General features: G+C 42.6%; 1 protein-coding gene across 1 annotated transcript in view; it reads left to right on the top strand.

Annotated features, from left to right (window-relative positions):
• Positions 1-11,663: 11,663 nt before the first annotated feature.
• LOC109892712 (SAM domain-containing protein SAMSN-1-like) overlaps positions 11,664-22,043 on the top strand; it is a 30,066-nt gene continuing 19,686 nt past the window's right edge. The window contains exons 1-2 of the mRNA XM_031826620.1: positions 11,664-11,745; positions 20,419-20,483. The gene's annotated coding sequence lies outside the window, so the exon portion shown is untranslated. The remainder of the gene's footprint in view (positions 11,746-20,418; positions 20,484-22,043) is intronic.

Raw genomic sequence — 22,043 nt, 5'->3', positions numbered from 1 at the left:
AATTGGATCATGTAACTTAGCATTGGTCTTGGAGGATGTGTAGTATTGCATGTCTTTATCTGAGACGAGATTGCTTGTTGCGCTGTAACAACAAAGGAGAATTACGGAGATAATCTACGTTGGCGGTTAGAGGGTCTAACGACAAATGTTAGGAGAACTAAAATAACAAAGGTTAGTTGAAATGGATTAAGTTTAGGGGAAAGGTTTACTAAAAAGTTAGCTAAAATGCTACAGTTGACCCGAACATGCAACTTTTAGATGGCTAGACTGTCCTGTATTACGCCCACCCATCCTCACCGACCAACCTACTTTAATTTCTGTCTCAAGTAAATAGACCATTAAAAAGGTATCATATGTCTTGGAGGTGCTCAGAAATACGTAAAGTATATTGTAAGGCCAGGCTGATAACGCACACATGAAGGGTTTATGTATGAATTCTATGCAGTCAATGTAATGTCATTTATATTTTCCCATTCATAAAGCACACATATACTTACTATGCCAAACATTAGAAACATCTTCCTAATAGTGTTCCACAGGGATGCTGGCCCATGTTGACTCCAATGCTTCACGCAGTTGTGTCAAGTTGGCTGGATGTCCTTTGGGTGGTGGACCATTCTTGAAACACACAGGGAACTATTGAGAGTGAAAAAATGCAGCAGCGTTGCATATCTTGACACGAACCAGTGCACCTGGTACCTACTACTATATCCTGTTTTAAGGCACTTAAATATTTTGTCTTGCCCATTCCCCCTCTGAGTGGCACACATACACAATCCATGTCTCAGTTGTCTCAAAGCTTAACAATCCTTTTTAAATCTGTCTCCTTCCCTTCATCTACACTGATTGAAGTGGGTTTAACAGGTGATATCAATAAGGGATCATAGCTTTTCATGTCATGGAAAGAGCTGTTTTGCATTTGTGTGCCAATGCAGCATTTAGAAACATGCCTCACTTATCCAAATGAATATGGGCACAACACAGAATGTTAAAGGAAATATGAATGGCCTTACTGAAGAGCTCAGTGACTTTCCAACAAGTCAGTTAGTCAAATGTCTGCCCTGCTAGAGCTGCCCCAGTCAACTGTAAGTGCTGTTAGGTGAAGTGGAAACGTCTAGAAGCAACAATGGCTCAGCCGCGAAGTGGTAGGCCACACAAGCTCACAGAACGGGACCACCAAGGGCTGAAGAGCATAGCGTGTGAAAATTGTCTGTCCTAGGTTGCAACACTTACTACCAAGTTCAAAACTGCCTCTGGAAGCAATGTCAAAACTAGAACTGTTCGTCTGGAGCTTCATGAATTGGGTTTCCATGGCCGAGCAGCCGCTCACAAGCCTAAGATCACCATGCGCAATGCCAAGTGTCTGGAGTGGTGTAAAGCTTGCCGCCATTGGTCTCTGGAGCAGTGGGAACTGGAGGGATGAATCACGCTTCACCATCTGGCTTTGGCGGATGCCAGGAGAACGCTACCTGCCTCAATGCATAGTGCCAGATGTAAAGTTGGGTGGAGGAGGAATAATGGTCTGGGGCCGTTTTCCCCTTAGAACCAGTGAAAGGAAATCTTAACGCTTCAGCATACAATGACATTCTAGACGATTCTGTGCTTCTAACTTTGTAGCAAAGTTTGGGGAAGGACAATAACCCTGTGCACAAAACGAGGTCCATACAGAAATGGCTTGTCGAGATCGATGTGGAAGAACTTGACTGACCTGCAAAGAGCCCTGACCTCGACCCCATCGAACACCTTCTGGATGAATTGGAAAGCGACTTCAAGCCAGGCCTACTCGCCCAAAACCAGTGCCCTACTTCACTACTGCTCTTCAAATCAAATCAAATTGTATTAGTTTATTAGTCAATATGCAACAGGTCACCTTACAGTGAAATGCTTACTTACGTGCCACTAACCAACAATGCAGTTTTAAAAAATAAAATATGAATAAGAAATAAAAGTAACAAGTAATTAAAGAGCAGCAGTAAAAATAACAATAGCGAGATGCTGATAGAAATGTGGTAAGACGAATTTAAGTTTCCCTGCATTAAAGTCCTCGGCTACTAGGAGTGCCGCCTCTGGGTGAGTGTTTTCCTGTTTGCTTAAGGTGGAATACAGCTCCTTCAGTGCGGTTTTGGTGCCAGCATCAGTCTGTGGTGGTATGTAGACAGCTACGAAAAATACAGAAGAAATCTCTCAAGGTAGAGAGTGTGGTAGACAGCTTATCATGAGATACTCTACCTGAGGCGTGCAAAATCTCGAGACTTCCTTAGATATCGTGCACCAGCAGTTACTAACAAAAATACATAGTCCGCCGCCCCTTGTCTTAAAAGACACCGCTGTTCTATCCTGCCGGTACAGGCAGGTTTTTCTATAAATGGTCAAATATAATTTTCCCTCCCAAAAAATAGCCTAAGCGTTAATTGAAACAATAAGGCCCGAAGAGGTGTGATATACGGGCAATATATCACGGCTAAGGGCAACGCAGAGTGCCTGGACACAGCCCTTAGACGTGGTATACTGGCCATATATCACATACCCAGAGGTGCCTTATTACTATTATAAACTGGTGACCAAGTAATTAGAGCAGTAATGATAAATCGTGGTATACGATCTGATATACCACGGCTGTCAGCCAATCAGCATTCAGGGCTCGAACCACCCTGTATATAGCCTTGTTATTGTTATTTTATTGTGTTACTTTTTATTTTATTTTTTACTTTAGTTTATTTAGTAATTATTTTCTTAACTCTATTTCTTGAACTGCCTTGTTGGTTAAGTGCTTTTGTATTCGACGCATGTGACTAATACAATTATATTATATATATATATATTCATATTTTTTTTAACCAGGCAAGTCAGTTAAGAACAAATTCTTATTTTCAATGACGGCCTAGGAACAGTGGGTTAACTTCCTGTTCAGGGGCAGAACGACAGATTTGTACCATGTCAGCTCGGGGGTTTGAACTTGCAACCTCCCATTTTAAATAAATTTTTGGAGAAAAACAGCTGCAAAAGTAACCATTTAACCACTTTATCACATATCTTATTATTATCTTATTAAAGTTTGACCAGAAGATCACGACCCCCAAAAATAGCTTAAGCGTTAATTTAAATAATGATAGTAATAAAAAATCCCCATAACAAAAGCAGCATGAGCTTGAGCGTTGTTTATTTGTTTTGTGCAGCCAGCCAGTGTCACGTTCCTTTTTTATGTCTCTATTTCAGTTTGGTCAGGGCGTGAGTTGGGGTGGGCATTCTATGTGTTCTATGTTTTTGTATTTCTATGTGTTTGGCCTGGTATGGTTCTCAATCAGAGGCAGCTGACTATCGTTGTCTCTGATTGAGAGCCATACTTAGGTAGCCTGTTTTCCCATTTTGAGTGTGGGTGATTGTTTTCTGTCTCTATACCAGACAGAACTGTTTAGTTTTTTTTTTTTTTTTGGTTGCTCTTATTTTGTGTTCAGTTTAAATAAATATTAACATGGACACGTACCACCATTCTCATCAATGGGGCTGTAGTGGAGCAGGTTGAGAGCTTCAAGTTCCTTGGCGCCCACATCACCAACAAACTAACATGGTCCAAGCACACCAAGACAGTCGTGAAGAGGGTACGACAAAACCTATTCCCCCCTCAAGAGACTGAAAAGATTTGTCATGGGTCCTAAGATCCTCAAAAGATTTTACAGCTGCACCATCGAAAGCATCCTGACGGGTTGCATCACTGCCTGGTATGGGAACAGCTCGGGCCCCCTGACCGCAAGACACTGCAGAGGGCAGTGCTTACAGCCCAGTACATCCACTATACCATGTGGTGTCAGAGGAAGGCCTGAAATTGTCAAAGACCCCCAGCCACCCAAGTCATAGACTGTTCTCTCTGCTACTGCATGGCAAGCAGTACCGGAGTGCCAAATCTAGGTCCGAGAGGCTCCTAAATAGCTTCTACCCCCAAGCCATAAGACTCCGGAACAGCTAATCAATTGGCTACCCAGAATATTTGCATTGCTCCCTCCCCCTCTGGAATGCTGCTGCTATTCTCTGTTATTATCTATGCATTGTCACTTTAATAACTACCTACACGCACATATTACCTCAATTACCTCGACACCGGTACCCCCTGTACATAGCCCCATTATTGTTATTTACTGCTGCTCTTTAATAATTTATTCTTATCTTACTTTTTTGGGGGTATATTCTTAAGAACAAAATCTTAGTTTTCAATGATGGCCTAGGAACAGTGGGTTAACTGCCTTGTTCAGGAGCAGCTTGGGGATTCAATCTGGCATCCTTTTGGTTACTAGTCCAACACTCTAACCACTAGGCTACCCTGCCACTCTGTAAATCTACACACAATTATGGGGTATGGTGTAAGGATGTATAAGGATGTAACGTAACGAAATGTCGAAAAAGTAAATGAGTCTGAATTTTTTCCGAATGCACCGTAGATATAGGCAAAGAGGCACACAAGACACTACCATGCTTTTGAACTCAGCAAAGCTAAAATATTCATTTTAATTACACAATTAGACAGTCAATTTACCCCTATTCACATCCTGGACGACCCCACAAAATCGATTAGCAAAAAAATGAAAAAAGCATAACTTGTACATTTGTAAAATACCTTAAAATGAGAAAAAGCTGATGTTTTTTTGCCTGTTTGGGTTTACTGGGTGAATTAAATTGACTTGGAGCTCCATACAACAGATCACAAGGTTATGTAGAGAGGAACGTGTCCTATTCATGAATTAGGCCAAAGTAATCGGACGAGCGTCAACATTTCATCCCCTATGCTCACTGTGTAAAGTGTCAATACAGCTACTTCATTAGTTGTCACATACACTACACACTTCAGGACATTACTTTTACAGCAGGTTTGACTGTAACCCAAGGTAGGATTTAAGGAGGGGAAAGGGGCTACTTAGTCAGTTGCACAACTGGATGCATTCAACTGAAATGTATCTACCACATTTAACCCAACCCCTCAATCAGCGGTGAGGGGGGCTGCCTTAATCAACATACACATCATCAGCACCCAGGGAGCAGTTGTGGTTGGGGGTTAACTGCCTTTCTCAATGGCAGAATGGCAGATCTTTCCACCTTGCTTGGGGATTCAACCAGCGACCTTTCTCTTACTGTCCCAACGCTCTTAACCGCTTTGCTATTTGGTAACTGAGAAACTGGGTTTTATATGGGCATTTATAACAGACTTTAGGGGTTTCTGATACTAACCAACCCCAAATATGCAGAAAAAAATGGTAATACTGGAAAAATCATGCCATTCCAATCACTCAAGACAGACTTGACTGAGCACAGAACTCATGGACTGTGTGTATACAGGAAGCCCAATTCGGATATTTTTCCACTTAAGGCCTTTGCAGTCTGTATGATTTAAGACGTCTTATACTACGATTTTGCCATTCCAGACAAGTATCCAAGTCATGGGCAAATTCTTAGGTCGTAAATGATTGTAGGACATCTTGGCTCATTCAGTGTGACAGGGTCTAGGTCTGCGGATTAGGTACCGCTATGTGCGGTTGTAGGCTCAGACGAAGTTCTGGCAGTGTCCATGCATTATGGCTAGTGTTACGAGCCAATCCCGGTGACTGACCAATAGGAACACGGCCAGCACTGAGTATGCACACAATAATACGACTATTTTGAATAGTCAGATTTACATAATTGTTAGATTTAAACATTGACATGCTGTGCAAGAAGAACGATTTCCCTAATAATCTTGTTCATATGACACATCTAATATCAGGCTACCACAAAATTGCTAATCAAAGTAAATGTTCTACCACAATTACCATTTTATTTTGGGGAAGCCTATTTGATTTTGAATTCCGACAAGTTTGTATGTGAAAACTATTTCTAAAATGCATACTTTCAGTTTTTCCCAACTCGCGTCACTTGCGCATTAACAGAGTGAGGCTTGCGCTGCAGGTGCTGGCACAAATACACCGCTGCAGTTGACATAGCCTACGTTGGCTAATGTAGCTTCGCAAACCAATCGCAGAGAACTGAAGGAAATCGTACAATCTGGCCAGGTTGATATCGAGATTTTAATTTGGTAGCATTGCACAGTGTGACATGTAATAATCATACATCTGAATCCGACATAATCCGAGTCTGCAAAGGCCTTAATTGGTCTTTTGACCAATCAGAGCAGCTCAAAAAAAGATCTGATGTGATCGGTCAAAAGACCATTAGTGGAAAAAATGTATCTGCCTTTGTAAACGCAGCCATGTTGACTCATCTATCCATCTGACCTCAGCAGTCCTTGGCCCACAACAGAGATCACATGGTCAAGGAGCAGCACTTAAACCCGCTCATGGGTCAAGAAGGACTGTGGTTGGATGGCTTGTAAGCCCCTTCAGACCTCTTTCTAATGGGGTCATACTGTAATGTGTGCCCCTCCACATCAGAAAGGATCTATGTGGTCACATGTGGACAATTCCATTTTTAGAGCTGATCAGATGCAAAGTTTGGTAACAGAATTACAGTTTTGTGCTGTCATTCGGTTACCAAACTTTGCTTCTGCACTGTTTAAGTAAATGTGTTTTTGTAAAATGTTCTGTTAAAATGGTTAACGGTAGTCTTTGTGCATAGAGTTGTATGGTTTGTTTAACTGTGTAATCATTGTCTCAGCATCAAGTCTCAGCATCAATCTGTTACTGTGGAATTTCCAATGGACATAGCTTTGAACAGGAAACTAGGGTGCATCGTTCTGTTCCTTTATTTAATGAGTACTTGAGAACAGATTTCAGTCTCCTGGCCTGACCTGGCGAGCCGCATCACCCCTAATTGAAAGAGTCCAGCACATAACCAAATAACACATCTAGAACTTACCAGACAGTGGACTTTTATACCAGACTACCAGACAGTGGACTTTTATACCAGACTACCAGACAGTGGACTTTTATACCAGACTACCAGACAGTGGACTTTTATACCAGACTACCAGACAGTGGACTTTTATACCAGACTACCAGACAGTGGACTTTTATACCAGACTACCAGACAGTGGACTTTTATACCAGACTACCAGACAGTGGACTTTTATACCAGACTACCAGACAGTGGACTTTTATACCAGACTACCAGACAGTGGACTTTTATACCAGACTACCAGACAGTGGACTTTTATACCAGACTACCAGACAGTGGACTTTTATACCAGACTACCAGACAGTGGACTTTTATACCAGACTACCAGACAGTGGACTTTTATACCAGACTACCAGACAGTGGACTTTTATACCAGACTACCAGACAGTGGACTTTTATACCAGACTACCAGACAGTGGACTTTTATACCAGACTACCAGACAGTGGACTTTTATACCAGACAGTGGACTTTTATACCAGACTACCAGACAGTGGACTTTTATACCAGACAGTGGACTTTTATACCAGACTACCAGACAGTGGACTTTTATACCAGACTACCAGACAGTGGACTTTTATACCAGACTACCAGACAGTGGACTTTTATACCAGACAGTGGACTTTTATACCAGACTACCAGACAGTGGACTTTTATACCAGACTACCAGACAGTGGACTTTTATACCAGACAGTGGACTTTTATACCAGACTACCAGACAGTGGACTTTTATAGCATTACCGCATACTTTTGACAACCAATATAACACAGTAACGAGTCATGAAACTTGGCAAATCTTGAATTTTGACCTTGGAATAAATCAATAATACCCTATGGAATAATCAATAATCCCCAGAATTCAGTGTGTTTTACAGTATTGTATCCTTCCAGTCCCTGATCATGTTGCTCTCTTTCCTCTGGTCTAGGAAGGCTCGACAGAGAGCCTGTATGAGTAGTAGACACAGTAGCCCATCTTTGAGGGACAGTGCCAAGTGGAGAGGCTCAGATCCATGTATACCCACAGTGAGTTCAACCAGATGTTCAACAAACTATCAATACACTAACTAATTATTGTAACCCAAACCCTAGGCAAGTTGTTGCATATCAATACACTTGCAAGTTTGAGAAAAAAAAGACCACCTATAGTTGACTTTCCAAATAAAGTGGGACCTAAAGTAGTATATCATACCTCAAATCAGGCCAATAGCTTCCAACACACTGACGTTATGGTCTCCAACAACAACAAACCAGTCAGACACTGCTCGTGACCTGTGAATGCAGTCTGCTGCTAAAGCTTCTGCTAAGTGCCTGAAGACCAACCTTTCGGTGTTAGCCTATATGAACCTCTAGGTTCATCAGGGTATTCTGAAATGATTTCAGCAGACCTACTTGTGTAACACATTACGTGTGCCAAATCAATGCAAAGTTAAAAATCATAAAAAATCCTACAATGTGATTTTCTGTAATTTTTTTTCTCATTTTGGCTGTCATAGTTGAAGTGTACCTATGATGAAAATTACAGGCCTCATCTTTTTAAGTGGGAGAACTTGCACAATTGGTGGCTGACTAAATACTTTTTTGCCCCACTATATGATGCACTGATAGATAGAACACCACCCTCCGGTAAGACGGTATATTTGTAAACCACAGCTGGTGCATGAAATCTATGGAAGACTCAAGATTTTGCTCGCTTGAAGTAGAGTATCTCATGATAAGCTGTAGACCACACTATTAGCCAAGAGATTTCATGATTTTTTTTTGTGGCTGTTTATTTACCACCACAGACAGATGCTGGCACTAAGACCGCACTCCGTCAGCTGTATAAGGAAATAAGCAAACAGGAAACAGCTCACCAAGAGGTGGCACTCCTAGTGGCCGGAAACTTAAATCAGATTTACCTAATTTCTATCAGCATGTTAAATGCGCAACCAGAGGGGAAAAAAATTCTAGATCACCTTTACTCCACACACAGAGGCGCGTACAAATCTCTCCCTCGCCCTCCATTTGGCAAATTTGACCATAATTCTATCCTCCTGATTCCTGCTTACAAGAAAAAAATAAAGCAGGAAGCACCAGTGACTTCGTCCATAAAAGTGGTCAGATGAAGCAGATGCTAAACTACAGGACTTTTGCTATCACAGACTGGAACATGTTCTGGGATTCTTCCGATGGTATTGAGGAGTAAACCACATCAGTCACTGGCTTTAACAATAAGTGCATCAAGGACGTCATCCCCACAGTGACTGTACATGCATACCCCAACCAGAAGCCATGGATTACAGGCAACATTCACACTGAGCTAAAGGGTAGAGCTGCCGCTTTCAAGGTGCGGGACTCTAACCCGGAAGCTTACAAGAAATACCTCTATGCCCTGCGACGAACCATCAAATAGGCAAAGCGTCAATACATGGCCAAGATTGAATCATTCTACACCAGCTCCGACGCTCGTCGGATGTGGCAGGGCTTGCAAACTATTACAGACTATAAAGGGAAGCACAGCCGCGAGCTGCCCAGTGACACGAGCCTACCAGACGAGCTAAATCACTTCTATGCTCGCTTCGAGGCAAGCAACACTGAGGCATGCATGAGAGCATCAGCTGTTCCGGATGACTGTGTGATCATGCTCTCAGTATCCGACGTGGGTAAGTCCTTTAAACAGGTCAACATACACAAGGCTGCGGGGCCAGACGGATTACCAGGACGTGTGCTCCGGGCATGTGCTGACCAACTGGCAGGTGTCTTCACTGACATTTTCAACATGTCCCTGATTGAGTCTGTAATACCAACATGCTTCAAGCAGACCACCACAGTCAATGTGCCCAAGAACACAAAGGCAACCTGCCTAAATGACTACAGACCCGTAGCACTCACGTCCGTAGCCATGAAGTGCTTTGAAAGGCTGGTAATCAACACCATTATCCCAGAAACCCTAGACACACTCCAATTTGCATACCGCCCTAACAGATCCACAGATGATGCAATCTCTATTGCACTACACACTGCCCTTTCCCACCTGGACAAAAGGAACACTTATGTGAGAATGCTGTTCATTGACTACAGCTCAGCGTTCAACACCATAGTACCCTCAAAGCTCATAACCAAGCTAAGGATCCTGGGAATAAACACCTCCCCCTGCAACTGGATCTCTGACTTCCTGACAGGCTTCCCCCAGGTGGGGAGGGTAGGTAGCAACACATCTGTAACGTTAATCCTCAACACTGGAGCTCCCCAGGGGTGCGTGCTCTGTCCCCTCCTGTACTCCCTGTTCACCCACAACTGCATGGCCAGGCACAACTCCAACACCATCATTAAGTTTGTTGACGACAAAACAGTGATAGGCCTGATCACCGACAACGAGGTGACAGCCTATAGGGAGGAGGTCAGAGACCTGGTCGGGTGGTGCCAGAATAACAACCTATCCCTCAATGTAACCAAGACTAAGGAGATGATTATGGACTACAGAAAAAGGAGCTCCGAGCACGTCCCCATTCTCATCGACGGGGCTATAGTGGAGCAGGTTGAGAGCTTCAAATTCCTTGGTGTCCACATCAACAACAAACTAGATTGGTCCAAACACACCAAGACAGTCGTGAAGAGGGCACGACAAAGCCTATTCCCCCTTAGGAAACTAAAAAGATTTGGCATGGGTCCTGAGATCCTCAAAAGGTTCTACAGCTGCAACATCGAGAGCATCCTGACCGGTTGCATCACTGCCTGGTACGGCAATTGCTCGGCCTCCGACCGCAAGGCACTTCAGAGGGTAGTGCGTATGGCCCAGTACATCACTGGGGCAAAGCTGCCTGCCGTCCAGGACCTCTACACCAGGCGGTGTCAGAGGAAGGCCCTAAAAATTGTCAAAGACCCCAGCCACCCCAGTCAGACTGTTCTCTCTACTACTGCATGGCAAGCTGTACCCGAGTGCCCAGTCTAGGACAAAAAGGCTTCTCAACAGTTTTTACCCCCAAGCCATAAGACTCCTAAACAGGTAGCCAATGGTTACCCAGACTATTTGCATTGTGTGCCCCCCCCCAGCCCCTCTATTACACTGCTGCTACTCTCTGTTTATCTTATATGCTTAGTCACTTTAACTATACATTCATGTACATACTACCTAAATTGGCCCGACCAACCAGTGCTCCTGCACATTGGCTAACCAGGCTATCTGCATTGTGTCCCACCACCCGCCAACCCCTCTTTTTACACTTCTGCTACTCTCTGTTCATCATATATGCACAGTCACTTTAACGATACCTACATGTACATACTACCTCAATAAGCCTGACTAACAGGTGTATGTATCTGTACTCTTTAAAAAAAAGGTCTTTCTACGGTTTTATTTCTTTACTTACCTACACACAAACACAAACACATACCTTTTTTTGGCACCATTGGTAAGAGCCTGTAAGTAAGCATTTCACTGTAAGGTTTACACCTGTTGTATTCGGGTCACGTGACAAATAAACTTTGATTTGGAATTAGCCCGACTAACTGGTGTCCCCTCACAGTGGCTACCCAGACTATTTTCATTGTGTCCTGCCACCCGCCATCCCTCTCGTTTACGCTGCTGGTACTCTCTGTTTATCCTGTATTGTTACGGATACAAGTATCCTGAGTGTGCATCCTGTGTGTATTTCTTTTCTCTCCTTCTCCCCTCTTCACAGGTGGCAATCATCATTCCCCAATCAGTCGTCAATCAGAAGATACACCTCCTCCTGTTTCCATTACCCAATCACATCCCCTTTCCCTTGGTTTATAAACCCAGTCAGGTGTTTTCTCTGTAGCTCGATCTCTCTGTGTATCTCTCGCCATCTCTATTTGTATGCAGAGATCGCTCTGTTTTTGCAACTACATTTCACTTTGTCCGTTATCCTGTGAGTATTGTTTTGTTATGGTGTTTGACTGTTTGTTTGATGGTGGGAAAGGGGGTACCAAGACAAGTTGCACTACCCGTGGGTAAACTTTGTCTAAATACCCTAGTTAAAACTGGGTGGACCACCCACTGTATTTTTGTTTAGTTAGCTGTATTGAAGTAGGCTAGTCTAGTTTAGGGGGGTGGGTATAATTTGTGGAACGTTCCAACAGGAATCCGTTCCAAAAACTTCGTAAATAACAAGGTTCCCAACAAACAACGCATAGAGAGTCGTATAACAGTAGAATGAGATACCGGGTAGGGGTTGAGCTATGTACACCGCTTAGGGGTGTTTTTGGATATTTGTTTCTTTCCTTGGGTCCAGCTCAGCCCCTTTCCCAGCTCTCCTTTACCATCTGTTTAAAAATAAACCATGAGTGTTTGACGGTAATTTAGTTGTCTGTGGTTTTTCGTTCTCACTGTTACTTTTTCACTATTATACTTTGCATGAGTTGTTATGGGTCTCATTACCATCCCCCCTCGACTGCCCGGCCAAAGGGATTCGTTTCGTGTTTAAATTTCTTTTTTGTTTACCTAATACCTATTTTTACATAAATTGCACAGTTTGTTAGGGCTTATCAGCACGCATTTCACTGTAAGGTCTACACCTGTTGTATTTGGCACATGTGACAAATAAACATGTAGCTCAGGACCTGAAGCAAGGATATGCATATTGTTGATAACATTTTGAAGGGAAACACTTTGAAGTTAGTGGAAATGTGAAATTCATTTAGGAGAATATAACCCATCGGATCTGGTAAAAGATAATACAAACAAAAAAACATATTTGAAATGCAAGAGGCCATAATATAGTACTGCAGTTTTAGGCACAATTTAGATTTTGAGCAGTATATGTGCAAATCAGGAGTATTTGTACAAACAAGATGGCGCGGAAAGAGATGGTCACCTCAATTAGAGTCCTTAGTAAACTATGCAGTATTTTGTTATGTATTATTTCTTACATTGTTACCACAGAAAATCTTAAGTCTTATTACATACAGCAGGGAAGAACTATTGGATAAAAGCGCGATGTCAACTTACCAACGACCAGGAATACGACCAGGAATATGACTTTCCCTAAGCGGATCTTCTGTTTGGACCACCACCCAGGACAATGGACCTTATCCTAGAAGCTGACTCAAAACAATGGCGCCACAGAAGGGGCAGACAGAGCGGCCTCCTGGTCAGGCTCCTTAGACGTGCACATCGCCCACCGCTCCCGAGTATACTGCTCGCCAATGTCCAGTCTCTTGATAACAAGGTAGATGAAATTCAAGCAAAGGTTGCCTTCCAGAGAGACATCAGAGATTGTAACATTCTCTGTTTCATGGAAACATGGCTCTCTCGGGATATGGTGTCGGAATTGTTTCAGCCACCGGGCTTCTCCATGCATCACGCCGACAGAGAAACTCCTCTCTGGGAAGAGGAAGGGCGGGGGTGTATGCTTCATGATTAACGACTTATAGTGTAATCATTACAACATACAGGAACTCAAGTCTTTCTGCTCACCCGACCTAGGATTCCTTACAATCAAATGGCGGCCATATTATCTCCCAAGATATTTCTCGTCAGTTATCAGTTGTCAGTTGTCCAGCTGTCTACGTTCCCCCTCAAGCACACACCAAGACGGCCCTCAAGGAACTTCACTGGACTCTATGTAAACTGGAAACCACATATCCTGAGGCTGCATTTATTGTAGCTGGGGCTTTTAACAACGCAAATTTGAAAACAATGCTACCTAAATTCTTCAACGCTGGTCTGACCAATCGGATCCACGCTTCATGATTGTTTTGATCACGCAGACTGGGATATGTTCCGGTTATCCTCATAACATCGATCTATACACTAACTCAGTGAGTGAGTTTATGAAGAAGTGCATTGGAGATGTTGTACCCACTGTGACTATTAAAACCTACCCTAACCAGAAACTGTGGATGGATGCGGCATTCCCACAAAACTGAAAGCGCAAACCACCGCATTTAACCATGGAAAGAGGTCTGGGAATATGGCTGAATATAAACAGTGTAGTTATTCCCTCCGCAAGGCAATCAAACAAGTGAAATGTCAGTACAGGGACAAAGTAGAGTCGAAAACAAACTAAACACCTTCTTTGCCCGCTTTGAGGATAATACAGTGCCACCGTCGCGCCCCACTAACAAGGACTGCGCCTCCCCTCCCCTCCTTCTTCGTGGCTGATGTGAGTAAAACATTTAAAAGTGTTAACCCTCTCAAGACTACTGGCCCAGATGGCATCCCTAGCCGCCTCTTCAGAGCATGCACAGACCAGCTGGCTTGTGTGTTTACGGACATATTCAACCGCTCCCTATCCCAGTCTGCTGTCCCCACATTATTGATGGCCACCATTTTTCCTGTACCCAAGAAGGCAAAGATAACTGAACTAAATGACTACCGCCCGTAGCACTCACTTCTGTCATCATGAAGTAGTTTGAGAGACTAGTCAAGGATCGTATCACCTCCACCTTACCGGCCACCCTAGACCCAATTCAGTTTGCCTACCGACTCAACAGGTCCACAGACAATTCAGTCGCCATCACACTTGCACACTGCCCTATCCCATCTGGGCAAGAGGAATACCTGTGTAAGAATGCTGTTCATTAACTACAACTCAGCATTCAACACCATAGTACCCTCCAAGCTCATCAAGCTGGAGGCCCTGGGTCTCAACCCCACCCTGTGCAATTGGGTTCTGGACTTTCTGACGGGCCATCCCCAGGTGGTGAAGGTAGGAAACAACATCTCCACTTTGCTGACCATCAACACTGGGGCCCCACAAGGGTGCGTGCTCAGCCCCCTCCCGTACTACCTGTTCACCCATGACTGCGTGGCCATGCATGCCTCCAACTCAATCATCAAGTTTGCAGATGACACAACAGTGAAAAAAACAACATTGCAGTGCTTCGTTATGTGGAGGGATTATGTTAAATGAGACAGCTGAATGAGAGCAAACAGGGTGTCTGTTGGGTGTAAAAAACAAACTGAGGCTGAGAGAGATGGCAGTTTCATTTGGATTCTTGACCATGTGTGGTAGTTTCAGTAGGTAACCCTACACCTGCACACAGTGGCAACCCGTCATTCAGGGCAGGTGGTGCAGTGCCCCACCTGTTTTGACCCCACCTGTTTAAAAAATACAATTAAAAAGTAGGCTTGTTTTGGATGTAATTCTGCATTAATTCATGTCACATATCAGTTGAGCAAACAATGTAAAAAAATATTTGAGTTAATAAAGTACCATGCAAACTTGGTCTTCTTTGAGTAAGGCAGCTCCAAAATGCAGCTGTTTCAGCCTAGCTCAGTGATTTGTGTGGTGGAGGGGATGCCAGCGAAAGCACACAGAGTAGGCGTTGTTAATCATGTTAATTGGCTCAGGGTTCTGTCACTCGTGGACATTGTGTCACTGCAGAATTTACGGGAGAGCAAGGCTGAAGATTATGGATATACTGACAAGATACATGTCTCTCTGCCCTAACAATGGGAGTCATTGATTTACAGAAGTGCTAATCCAAGAAGGCTCAAGGTCATCAAAATGAAGTCAAATCACGTTATATCTCCGTAGCTTTAATTGGACTGATCATGTCAACATCATACTTTCAAAATCTTAGCTAGCAAGCAAACAGTCATCATCATTAGTCACATTGACAATGTACTGGAAAATTATTTTCAATCCTTGCCGTATGCAGAGAAATTAAAGATAACATTTCTTGGTGCTCATCGGCCATTGGACATAAACATTACATACCAAGTCAGAAATGGCAAATTCTACATTGTTGTTGGAAGGAAGCAGTGGCTAACTGCAAGCGCGCAAAGCAATCACTATTATGCTTCCCCTGCCTGCGATTCGGTGGAGAGAGTGTGGTTCAAGTCTGGGTTTAAGGATTTAAAACACCTGTTTGAAATGGTCTCAAAACATAAGAATTGTGCATAACATCTAGACAACGCTGTTAAACTCAGATTACTGGGGAAATCAAACGCTGTGGCACAGCTAGACACCCCATCAGAAAGTATTCACACCTCTTAACTTTTTCCACATTTTGTTATGTTACAGCCTGGCCTACACACAACATCCCATAATGTCAAAGTGGAATTTTTAAATAAAAAATGAAAAGCTGAAATATCTCGAGTCTTCGTTATGGCAAGCCTAATTATGTTAAATTGTATAAATATGCATAACAAGTCACATAATAAGTTGCATGGACTCTGTGTGCAATAATAGCGTTAAACATGGTTTTTGACTGACTGTCTTATCTCTGTACCGCATGCATAAACTTATCGGAAAGGTCCCTCAGTCGAGCAGTGAGTTTCACACATGGATTCAACCACAAAGACTAGGGAGGTTTTCCAATGCCTCACAAAGGACACCTATTGGTAGATAGGTAAAAAAAAAAGCAGATATTGAATATCTATTTGAGGATGATGAAGTTATTAATTACACTTTGGATGGTGTATCAATACACGCAGTCACTACAATGATACAGGCGTCCTTCCTAACTCAGTTGCTGGAGAGGAAGAAAACCACTCAGGGATTTCACCATGAGGCCAATGGTGACTTTACAGAGTATCATGGCTGTGATAGGATAAATCGGAGGATGCAGTTACTCCACAGTACCTACCTGAATTACAGGGTGAAATGAAGGAAGCCTGTACAGACTACAAATATTCCAAAACACGCATCATGTTTGCAACAAGGGACTAAAGAAACACTGCAAAACAATGTGGCAAAGCAATTCACATTTTTGTCCTGAATACAAAGTGTTATGTTTGGAGCAAATCCAACACAACACATTACTGAGTACCACTCTCCATATTTTCAAGAATAGTGGTGGCTGCATCATGTTATGGGTATACTTGTAATCATTAAGGAATGTGGATTTTTAGGATAAAAAAAACCCGCAATGGAGCTAAGCACAGGTAAAATCCTATCGGAAATTCTGGTTGTCTGCTTTCTACCAGACACTGGGAGATGAATTCACCTTTCAATAGGACCATAACCTAAAACACAAGGCCAAATCTACACTGATGTTGCTTACGAAGAAGACAGTGAATGTTCCTGAGTGGCCAAGTTTTGACTTAAATCTGCTTGAAAATCTATGACAAGACCTAAAAATGTTTGTCTAGCAATGATAAACAAAGAATTTGAGCTTAAATCATTTTGAAAAGAATAACGGGCAAATGTTACACAATCCAAGCGTGTAAAGCTCTTAGAGACTTACCCAGAAAGAGGGGTGTGACTACTTATGAAAATGAGATTTCTGTATTAAATTTTCAATACATTTGCAAACATTTCAAAAAACCTGTTTTCACTTTGTCATTATGGGGTATTGTGTGTAGATGGTGAGAAAAAACAACAATTGAATCCATTTTGAATACAGGCTGTAACACAACAAAATGTGGAATAAGTCAAGGGGTATGAATACATTCTGAAGGCACTGTAGATGAGCCATCGACCTTAACAACCAACAAATGGAGGAGAATATGTACATGCCTGCCAGAATTTTAACATGCTTTCAATTGTGTGGCTGAACGAATAGGCCTATAGGCTACGTACGTCTCAGCTAGCTAATGTCTTATGCCCCTTTTACATTGTGAAGTATTTCATTACGTTGTACGTCATCAGAGTCTTGTCCCCGCTATTGAACGGACAAGTGTAGTGTTTCTAACACAAGATGGAGGAGAGCCTGTCTTTTGTTAGAGATCACATGGGAGATTGCAAAATTTAACAGAGCTGCTAGTTAGCTAAAAGCTAGGCTTTTTCCCCCCACCTTTATATAGCCAGGTAGGCCAGCTGAGAACAAGTTCTCATTTACAACTGCGACCTGGCCAAGATAAAGCAAAGCAGTGCGACAAAAACAACAACACAGAGCTACACATGGGATAAACAAAGTACAGTGAATAACACAATAGAAAAATCTGTATACAGTGTGTGCAAATAAAGTAAGGAGGTAAGGCAATACATAGGCCATAGCGATGACGTAATTACAATTTAGCAATTCACACTGCCGTGATAGAATGTACAGATGAGGACGTGCAAGTAGAAATACTGGTGTGCAAAAGAACAGAAAAACAAAAATAAATATGGGGATGCGGTAGGTAGTTGGATGGGCTATTTACAGGTGGACTGTGTACAGCTGCAGTGATCGGTAAGCTGCTCTGACAGCTGACGCTTAAATTTAGTGAGGGAGATATAAGTCTTCAACTTCAGTGATTTTTGAAATTGGTTCCAGTCATTGGCAGCAGAGAACTGGAAAGAAAGGTGGCCAAAGGAGGTGCTGGCTTTGGGGATGACCAGTGAAATATACCTGCTGGAGCGTGTGCTACGGGTGGGTGTTGCTATGGTGATCAGTGAGCTGAGATAAGGTGGCGCTTTACCTAGCAAAGACTTGTAGATGACCTGGAGCCAGTGGGTTTGGCGACGAATATGTAGTGAGGGCCAGCCAACGAGAGCATACAGGTCATAGTGGTGGTGTCACGCCTTGGTCTTAGTATTTTGTGTTTTCTTTCTTTATTTGGTCAGGCCAGGGTGTGACATGGGTTTATTTTGTGGTGTGTTTTTGTATTGGGGTTTTAGTAGGTATTGGGATTGTGGTTGAGTAGGGTTGTCTAGCATAGTCTATGGCTGCCTGAGGCGGTTCTCAGTCAGAGTCAGGTGATTCTCGTTGTCTCTGATTGGGAACCATATTTAGGTAGCCTGGGTTTCACTGTGTGTTTGTGGGTGATTGTTCCTGTCTCTGTCGTCACAAGATAGGCTGTATAGGGTTTCACGGTCCGTTTGGTGTTTTTGTATATTTAGTTATTTCATGTATCGTTAAAGTTTTCATTAAAGAACATGAGTAACCACCACGCTGCATTTTGGTCCGCTCCTCTTTCAACAGATGAACGCCGTTACAGGTGGGTAGTGTGTATATATGGCTTTGGTGACAAAATGTATGGCACTGTGATAGACTGCATCCAATTTGCTGAGCAGAGTTTTGGAGGCTATTTTGTAAATGACATCGCCGAAGTCAAAGATCGGTAGGATAGTCAGTTTTACAAGGGTATGTTTGTCAGCATGAGTGAAGGATGCTTTGTTGCGAAATAGGAAGCTGATTCTAGATTTAATTTTGGATTGGATATGCTTCGTATGAGTCTGGAAGGAAAGTATACAGTCTAGCCAGACACCTAGGTATTTATAGTTGTCCACATATTCTAAGTCAGAACCGTCCAGAAAGTGATGCTAGTCGGGTGGGCGGGTGCAGGCAGCGATCTGTTGAAGAGCATGCATTTAGTTTTACTTGCATTTAAGAGCAGTTGGAGGCCACGGAAGGAGTGTTGTATGGCATTGAAGCTCGTTTTGCGGTTTGTTAACCCTATGAATAGCACATATACACAATCCATGTCTCAATTGTCTCAAGGCTTAAATATTAATCTTTAACCTGTCTCCTCCCCTTCAGCTCTCTCTCTGACTTTCTTGCTCTCTCTCGTGTGTGTGTGTGGTGACTTAAAGAAGAGTAAAGTTAAGGTCTCAACATCTTGATGAATTTATTTGAACTAAAATGTATATACATTCATGTTGCTGTTGTTAGGTTCTTATCAGAGTTAACTCAAATGGACAACTAGAAAAAGCTCAAACCAAGTTTATTCACCCACTTGGTCAAACAGCTTCAAAGACATGGCAGATAACACAAGCACATATATTTATAACCTTCTAATTGGCGGGTCAACTCCTTACACATTTAGAAAACCAATACATTAATTTAATTGGTTCTTCTCACTGTTTCTAAAACCATTGTGGAAGTGTGTGTGAGATAGGACTGTAGTAGGAAAGTCGTTGTGGTGGGCCTCTCTGGCCCCCCTCTCAGATCTGTTGATTTGACCTTGAGATGCATTCCTCACTCCTCCCTAAAGTAGTTCTGCAGTCGGCCTGCCTGATCAGATACTAACAATTTCCTTTTGCCTCCCTCCTTAGAAACATGGAACAGAATAGTCTTACTCTTTCTCTCTAACACTTCAGTGTTACTCTGTGACTTTCCATATTCCTAGTTCCCATCTGCCCTTCATTGACATTGACCCCAACATATACATTACTTATACATGTGAAGTAATTAATGAGTTCTAGTATGGCAACATGAATCAGTACATTTCAAGCTAGAATCTAACACTGTCCATTTTGAAAGTTCAGAAAACATTGGCCTACCTCGTCGCAGCACATTTGCTTGCATTTGCATATACTAGAGCTAAGTATTAATGATAAGAAAAACAAACATTATGAATTTACTGTACATAAATGTAATCATCAAAAAGGAGGACCAGGTGCTCTTCATATAATTAATTAAAATGCCTTTATCAGTATGGCAAACAGTTTTTTTTTAAACCGACGCGTTTCGGCTGCATGGCCTTCGTCGAAGTGTCAAGAATAAGAAAGCAATATATTCCATAGTACACTAGAACACAGCAAAACATGAACAACAACAGTCTAAACATAGCTGAAGGCAATTGAGCAAAATGTCCACTAGATGACACCAAATGGACTTATCACAACCCTACAGGAAGGGTGAGAAATCCAGATCTTCATTTAAACCAGGGTATTTAAATGTCCTTTGCCCTCACATATTCAACAATTTTTTTTTTTTTGTTTCTACAGGAATCTACATCGGAAGGCCTGGTACAAGCAAAACATCTCTCCAACTACAGACGCCAGTGTCTCAGGTCAGGCAGTTTCTGTTCCCTCAAACACCTTTTAAGCCCAAGTCCGCTTTTTGTTCCATCGTCCAGAATGAATTTTGATGTGGAGAATCTGTTTAAGGGTAAAATTGACTCCAACCAAACTCGACGTAATCTTTCTAAGACAGAACGGGATGCAGTTGAATCATTGTCCAAAAATGAACAGATTGTGGTTAAAAAAGCAGACAAAGGACCAGAGGCCTCATGCTCATGGAAACTGATGGTGTATCCAGTGGCGTGTCCAGGACATGTTGTATAGGGTGTTTTAGGGGGGGCAATAACATTTTAAACCTTAATCGATGCAAGTGGGTTTATTTTATATAATGATGGTTCAACGCATTAAATGCTTCAGCATCGTCTACTCAAGTCCAGCATCCAAACAGTGCACTGTGCACACGCCATTTGAATGGAAAGGGACATCTCTTAAACACCATAATTGTAAAAACATTCAGCCTCAAGTGTGTGCGAAGGGAAAATAGACTTTTATTGCACAAGAGAAAGCATCCAAATGAGGCAAATAGCGCCCCTCTGTCTTAAAGCTGATTTAAGCTGTCCGGAGACACTCTATGGCGCAACCTCCCAAATGTTGTAACAATGCGTAGGACTCCGCATTGACATGATTGGTTGATGGTAGGCGAGGGGTGGCCAATCATATTCACGGGGGGACAACTTGAGAGTACTAGGCATTACATAATGCACACTGAAAACCTACCCATATTAATCTGCTGCAGACTGGTGATGCGGAGGCTGACATCTCTGAATCTAAGGGAACGCTGAAGAGGTTCCAGAGGCTAGTGAGAGTGAAGAAGGGAAGCCAGATTGGACTAGATGATGGAAAGACTGATAGAGTTCTCATGGATGCATCTCATCAAAAAAGCACAGACAGAGCTGCCTGACTGCCTCTTACAGAACAGATCTTATGAATTCAAAACCGCTAAAATTCTAAGGTGAACTCTTGTTCACAAAGCTAATGATTTTATCATTCTTTAAAGATTATCGTCGTATCGTCCCACAAGGCCATAATCAGAACCTATGAATGAATAGGCCTACAAAGCCCCTTATTTCTCTTCTTGTCCAGGTCACTTGGCAAACTCTGTGTTCAGTAATGACAGTCCTGTCATTACCTGCATTACCTTGGGACCTACCTAAATGAATCCATGCTTTTGTCACTTCTAGGTTAGACTACTGCAATGCTCTATTTTCCGGCTACCCGGATAAAGCACTAAATAAACTTCAGTTAGTGCTAAATACGGCTGCTAGAATCCTGACTAGAACCCAAAAATTTGATCATATTACTCCAGTGCTAGCCTCTCTACACTGGCTTCCTGTCAAAGCAAGGGCTGATTTCAAGGTTTTACTGCTAACCTACAAAGCATTACATGGGCTTGCTCCTACCTATCTCTCTGATTTGGTCCTGCCGTACATACACGTACGCTACGGTCACAAGACGCAGGCCTCCTAATTGTCCCTAGAATTTCTAAGCAAACAGCTGGAGGCAGGGCTTTCTCCTATAGAGCTCCATTTTTATGGAACGGTCTGCCTACC

The sequence above is a fragment of the Oncorhynchus kisutch genome, linkage group LG6, assembly GCF_002021735.2.
Source record: "Oncorhynchus kisutch isolate 150728-3 linkage group LG6, Okis_V2, whole genome shotgun sequence".
In the NCBI taxonomy this organism is placed as follows: Eukaryota; Metazoa; Chordata; class Actinopteri; order Salmoniformes; family Salmonidae; genus Oncorhynchus; species Oncorhynchus kisutch.
This window is presented reverse-complemented; position numbering and strand designations above follow the sequence as displayed.